Source organism: Lissotriton helveticus, chromosome 8 (assembly GCF_964261635.1).
Source record: "Lissotriton helveticus chromosome 8, aLisHel1.1, whole genome shotgun sequence".
Lineage (NCBI taxonomy): Eukaryota > Metazoa > Chordata > Amphibia > Caudata > Salamandridae > Lissotriton > Lissotriton helveticus.
In genome coordinates this window covers 1,539,192,969-1,539,198,799 of record NC_136069.1, presented here as the reverse complement: position 1 = coordinate 1,539,198,799, position 5,831 = coordinate 1,539,192,969, and positions in this window count along the sequence as shown.

Below are 5,831 nucleotides of genomic sequence, written 5' to 3'. Positions count from 1 at the left end.
GCCAGCTATTTCCCAGAGTCACCTGGTGCTGGGCTAATCTGCCGCCGGTGCCGGGGATCGAACCGTGATCCCCAGATGGGGATATCCCAAAAATCTGGCATGGATACGGCCCGCCAGGACTGGTTTGGGCACCCCTGATATAGAGGCAGTCAACGCGAAATCTGCTGGGTTCGATTCCGATCCGTGTCAGAAGGACCGTAGGGCTTGGGAGTCCGTACAACAGGGGTGCCCAAACCTGTCCTGGCGGGCCGTATCCATGCCAGATTTTTGGGATATCCCCATCTGGTGATCACGGTTCGATCCCCGGCGCCGGCGGCAGATCAGAGTGCCCAGGACGGGGTCCATGTGACCCGGGCAGTCCTATCCCCTGGGTGTACGTGGTTGTCCGACATGTCGGTCGTATTTGCTTTTACGTACCGGATCGGAATCGGCCCCCATAAAATCGTACGTAAAGTATATAGCAAATCAACCTGAAATCTGCTGGGTCAGAAAGGGCTCGATTCCGATCCGTGTCGGAAGGTTAGGAGTCCGTACGAATTTGTCGGGACGGCATGGCAGAGTGCCCGGGATGGGCTCCATGGCTCTTGGGCAGTCGTCCCCCGGGCGTCCGGGGCTCCATCCAGGCCGACGGCATGGCAGAGTGCCCGGGACGGGCTCCATGCGTCCCGGGCATTCGTCCCCCGGGCGTCCGGGGCTCCATCCAGGCCGGCGGCAAGGCAGTGTGCCCGGGTCGGGCTCCATGCATCCCGGGCATTCGTCCCCCGGGCGCCTGAAACTGCTGGGTCAGAGAGGGCTCGATTCCGATCCGTGTCGTAAGGTTAGGAGTCCGTACGAATTTGTCGGGACGGCATGGCAGAGTGCCCGGGACGGGCTCCATGCGTCCCGGGCATTCGTCCCCCGGGCGTCCGGGGCTACATCCAGGCTGACGGTATGGCAGAGTGCCCGGGTCGGGCTCCATGGTTTTCACGGTGGTCCTCCCCTGGGTGTCAGGGGGCTCCTGGCCGACGGCATGGAAAAGTACCCAGGACGGGCTCCATGCGTCCCGGGCATTTGTCCCCCGGGCGTCCGGGGCTCCATCCAGGCCGACGGCATGGCAGAGTGCCCGGGTCGGGCTCCATGGTTTCCAGGGTGGTCCTCCCCAGGGTGTCGGGGCGCTCCATGCCGAAGGCATGGAAAAGTGCCCAGGACGGGCTCCATGCGTCCCGGGCATTTGTCCCCCGGGCGTCCGGGGCTCCATCCAGGCCGACGGCATGGCAGAGTGCCCGGGTCGGGCTCCATGGCTTTCACGGTGGTCCTCCCCTGGGTGTCTGGGGGCTCCAGGCCGAAGGCATGGAAAAGTGCCCAGGACGGGCTCCATGCATCCCGGGCACGGGCACGGGGACGGGGACAGGGTCGGGAGAGTCCAGGCGGCTTCACTTCCGTGTCCAGCCATCTGATCGCCCAGATTCCCTCGGCCATCTGGTCGCCCGGATCCCCTCGGGCATCTGGTCGCCCGCAACGCTTTCCTATGGGGCGACCAGATGGCCGAACTTCCCTGGAAGTCCCGATGAGGTGCCATTCGCCGCCCGGATCCCAGCGAGGGCTCCAGGAGGTTGGGTACATTCGCGCCTTGGGTCCCCTCTGTCACCTCGCGTGCACAGATTACAAGAAAAGGGGGTAATTTTCCTCCGGATTACTAGGGAGAAGGGTACGCCCGGACACCCCTCCGAGGCTGGTGGTTCTCTGCCATGGGGACCAGATGGGCTATGCCTGGGCAACACCTCCCTAGGCCCCCCGGGGCTTCCTTCCTCCAGGCCAACTGCATGTCAAATTGCCCAGGACGGGCTCCATGGCTCCTGGGCAGTCGTCCCCCGGGCGTCCGGGGCTCCATCCAGGCTGACGGCATTGAAAAGTGCCCAGGACGGGCTCCATGCGTCCCGGGCATTCGTCCCCTGGGCGTCCGGGGCTCCATCTAGGCTGACGGTATGGCAGAGTGCCCGGGTCGGGCTCCATGGTTTTCACGGTGGTCCTCCCCTGGGTGTCTGGGGGCTCCAGGCCGAAGGCATGGAAAAGTGCCCAGGACGGGCTCCATGCATCCCGGGCATTCGTCCCCCGGGCGTCCGGGGCACCCATCTCCATGAGGCCAACGGCATTGGCAAAGTACCCAGGACGGGCTCCATGGGTCCCAGGCAGACCTCCCCCCGGGCGTCCGGGGCTCCCACCTCCAGGCCGACGGAATGTCAAAGTACCCAGGACGGGCTCCATGGGTCCCGGGCAGCTTCCCCCGGGGCGTCCGGGGCACCCACCTCCAGGCCGACGGCATGTCAAAGTACCCAGGACGGGCTCCACGGGTCCCGGGCATTCCTCCCCCAGGTCGTCCGGGCCCTAGAGCTCCGGTGGTCCAACCTGCGCCTGAGGCCCAGCCGGGGTCCAAGAGCCCTGCCTTGCGTGGGCAGGCAGTCAGGAACCCTACCGCGAAGGCTTGGGATGGATGGGGAGCTGGGAGTCCTTTCGATCCCGGCCCTCTGGTCGCCCGCGATGCTTTCCAATGGGGCGACCAGATGGCCGGGCTTCCCTGGAAGTCCCGATGAGGTGCCATTCGGCTCCTGGATCCCAGCTAGGGCTCCATGAGGTCGGGTTCTTTTACGCCTTGGGTCCCCTCTGTCACCTCGCGTGCACGGATTGCAAGAAAGGGGGGTAATTTCCCTCCGGATTACTAGGGGCAGGGTACGCCCGGACACCTCTCCAGGGCTGGTGGTTCTCTGCCCGGGGGACCAGATGAGATATGCCTGGGCAACACCTCCCCCGGGCGTCTGGGGGCTCCATTCTCCGGGCCAACGGCATGGCTCAATGCCCAGGACGGGCTCCACGTGTCCCGGACAGACCTCCCCTGGGCGTCCGGGGCACCCATCTCCATGAGGCCAACGGGATGGCAAAGTACCCGGGAAGGGCTCCACGGGTCCCGGGCAGCCTTCCCCCGGGCGTCCGGGGCTCCCACCTTTAGGCCGACGGCATGTCACACTGCCCAGGACGGGCTCCATGGGCCCCGGACAGACCTCCCCCGGGCGTCCGGGGCACCCATCTCCAGGAGGCCAACGGGATGGCAAAGTACCCGGGAAGGGCTCCACGGGTCCCGGGCAGCCTTCCCCCGGGCGTCCGGGGCTCCCACCTCCAGGCCGACGGCATGTCACAGTGCCCAGGACGGGCCCCATGGGCCCCGGACAGCCCTCCCCCCGGGCGTTCGGGGCACATATCTCCAGGAGGCCAACGGCGTTGCAAAGTACCCGGAAAGGACTCCACGGGTACCGGGCAGTACTCCCGCCGGGCGTCCGGGGCACCCATCTCCATGAGGCCAACGGCATTGGCAAAGTACCCGGGAGGGGCTCCACGGGTCCCGGGCAGGCCTCCCCCGGGCGTCCAGGGCACCCACCTCAAGGCCGACGGCATGTAAAAGTGCCCAGGACGGGCTCCATGGGTCCCGGGCAGCCCACCCCCGGGCATCCGGGGCACCCATCTCCAGGAGGCCAACGGTGTTGCAAAGTACCCGGGAAGGGCTCCACGGGTACCGGGCAGTCCTCCCCCGGGCGTCCGGGGGCTCCCTTCTCCAGGCCGACGGCATGGTTCAATGCCCAGGACGGGACGTCAAGTGGCCAGGACGGGCTCCATGCGTCCCGGGCATTCGTCCCGGGACGGGGACAGGGTGGGGAAGAGTCCAGGCGGCTTCACCTCCATGCCCAGCCATCTGGTCGCCCGGATTCCCTTGGCCATCTGGTCGCCCGGATCCCCTCGGGCATCTGGTCGCCCGCAACGCTTTCCTATGGGGGGGACCAGATGGCCGAACTTCCCTGGAAGTCTTAATGAGGTGCCATTCGCCTCCCGGATCCCAGCGAGGGCTCCATGAGGTCGGGTTCTTTCACGCCTTGGGTCCCCTCTGTCACCTCGCGTGCACAGATTGCAAGAAAGGGGGGTAATTTGCCTCCGGATTACTATGGGGCAGGGTATGCCCGGACACCCCTCCAGGGTTGGTGGTTCTCTGCCATGGGGACCAGATGGGATATGCCTGGGCAACACCTCCCTAGGCCACCCGGAGCTTCCTTCCTCCAGGCCAACTGCATGTCAAATTGCCCAGGACGGGCTCCATGGCTCTTGGGCAGTCGTCCCCCGGGCGTCCGGTGCTCCATCCAGGCCGACGGCATGGCAGAGTGCCCGGGACAGGCTCCATGCGTCCCGGGCCTTCGCCCCCCCGGGCGTCCGGGGCTCCATCCAGGCTGACGGCATGGCAGAGTGCCCAGGACGGGCTCCACGGGCCCCGGTCATCCGGGGCACCCTTCCCCGGGCCAGCGGCATGTCAGAGTGCCCAGGACCAGTTCCACGGGTCCCGGGCAGTCCTCCCCCGGGCGTCCGGGGCTCCCTTCCCCGGGCCAAAGCATTTCAGAGTGCCCAGGACGGGCTCCACGGGTTCCGGGCGTCCAGGTCTCCCTTCCCCGGGCCAACGGCTTGTCAGAGTGCCCAGGACGGGCTCCACGGGCCCCGGGCGTCCGGGGCACCCTTCCCTGGGCCAGCGGCATGTCAGAGTGCCCAGGACGAGTTCCACGGGTCCCGGGCAGTCCTCCCCCCCGGGTGTCCGGGGCTCCCTTCCCCGGGCCAAAGCATTTCAGAGTGCCCAGGACGGGCTCCACGGGTCCCGGACGTCCGGGGCTCCCTTCCCCGGGCCAACGGCATACAGGAGTGCCCAGGACGGGCTCCACGGGTCCCGGACGTCCGGGGCTCCCTTCCCCGGGCCAACGGCATACAGGAGTGCCCAGGACGGGCTCCACAGGTCCCGGTCGTCTGGGGCTCCCTTCCCCGGGCCAACGGCTTGTCAGAGTGCCAAGGACGGGCTCCACGGGTCCCGGTCGTCTGGGGTCCCTCCCCCGGGCCAACAGCAGGTCAGAGTGCCCAGGACGGGCTCCACGGGTCCCGGGCAGCCCACCCCCCGGGCGTTCGGGGCACCCATCTCCAGGAGGCCAACGGCGTTGCAAAGTACCCGGGAAGGGCTCCACGGGTACCGGGCAGTCCTCCCCCGGGCGTCCGGGGCTCCCTTCTCCAGGCCAACGGCATGGTTCAATGCCCAGGACGGGCTCCATGTGTCCCAGACAGACCTCCCCCGGGCGTCCGGGGCACCCATCTCCAGGCCAACGGCATGGCTCAATGCCCAGGACGGGCTCCATGGGTCCGGGGAGGCGTCCCATGCGCCTCCGGGCTTGGGAGCCCCGGCTGGGTCCAGGGGCCCGGGCGGGCCCCGGGTCGGGTGCTCCGGCCCTGGTCCCTGTCTCCCAGCCTACCGCACTGCCAAGGGCCTAGGAATGGGTTCCGTTGTTCCCGGGGAGCCTCCCCTTGCTTGGCTGGGTTCAGGAGCAGTGGCTAGGGCCCCTGAGGGCCCGGGGAGGGCGGCCTCCCCACCCCGGGCTCTGTCCTTGGTCCTGCTGCGTGGCAGGGTGCCCGGGACGGGGTCCGGAGGGACCGGGGAGGCGTCCCATGCACCTCCGGGCTTGGGAGCCCCGGCTCGGTCCAGGGGCCCGGGCGGGCCCCGGGTCGGGTGCTCCGGCCCTGGTCCCTGTCTCCCAGCCTACCGCACTGCCAAGGGCCTAGGAATGGGTTCCGTTGTTCCCGGGGAGCCTCCCCTTGCTTGGCTGGGTTCAGGAGCAGTGGCTAGGGCCCCTGAGGGCCCGGGGAGGGCGGCCTCCCCACCCCGGGCTCTGTCCTTGGTCCTGCTGCATGGCAGGGTGCCCGGGACGGGGTCCGGAGGGACCGGGGAGGCGTCCCATGCACCTCCGGGCTTGGGAGCCCCGGCTAGGTCCAGGGGCCCGGCC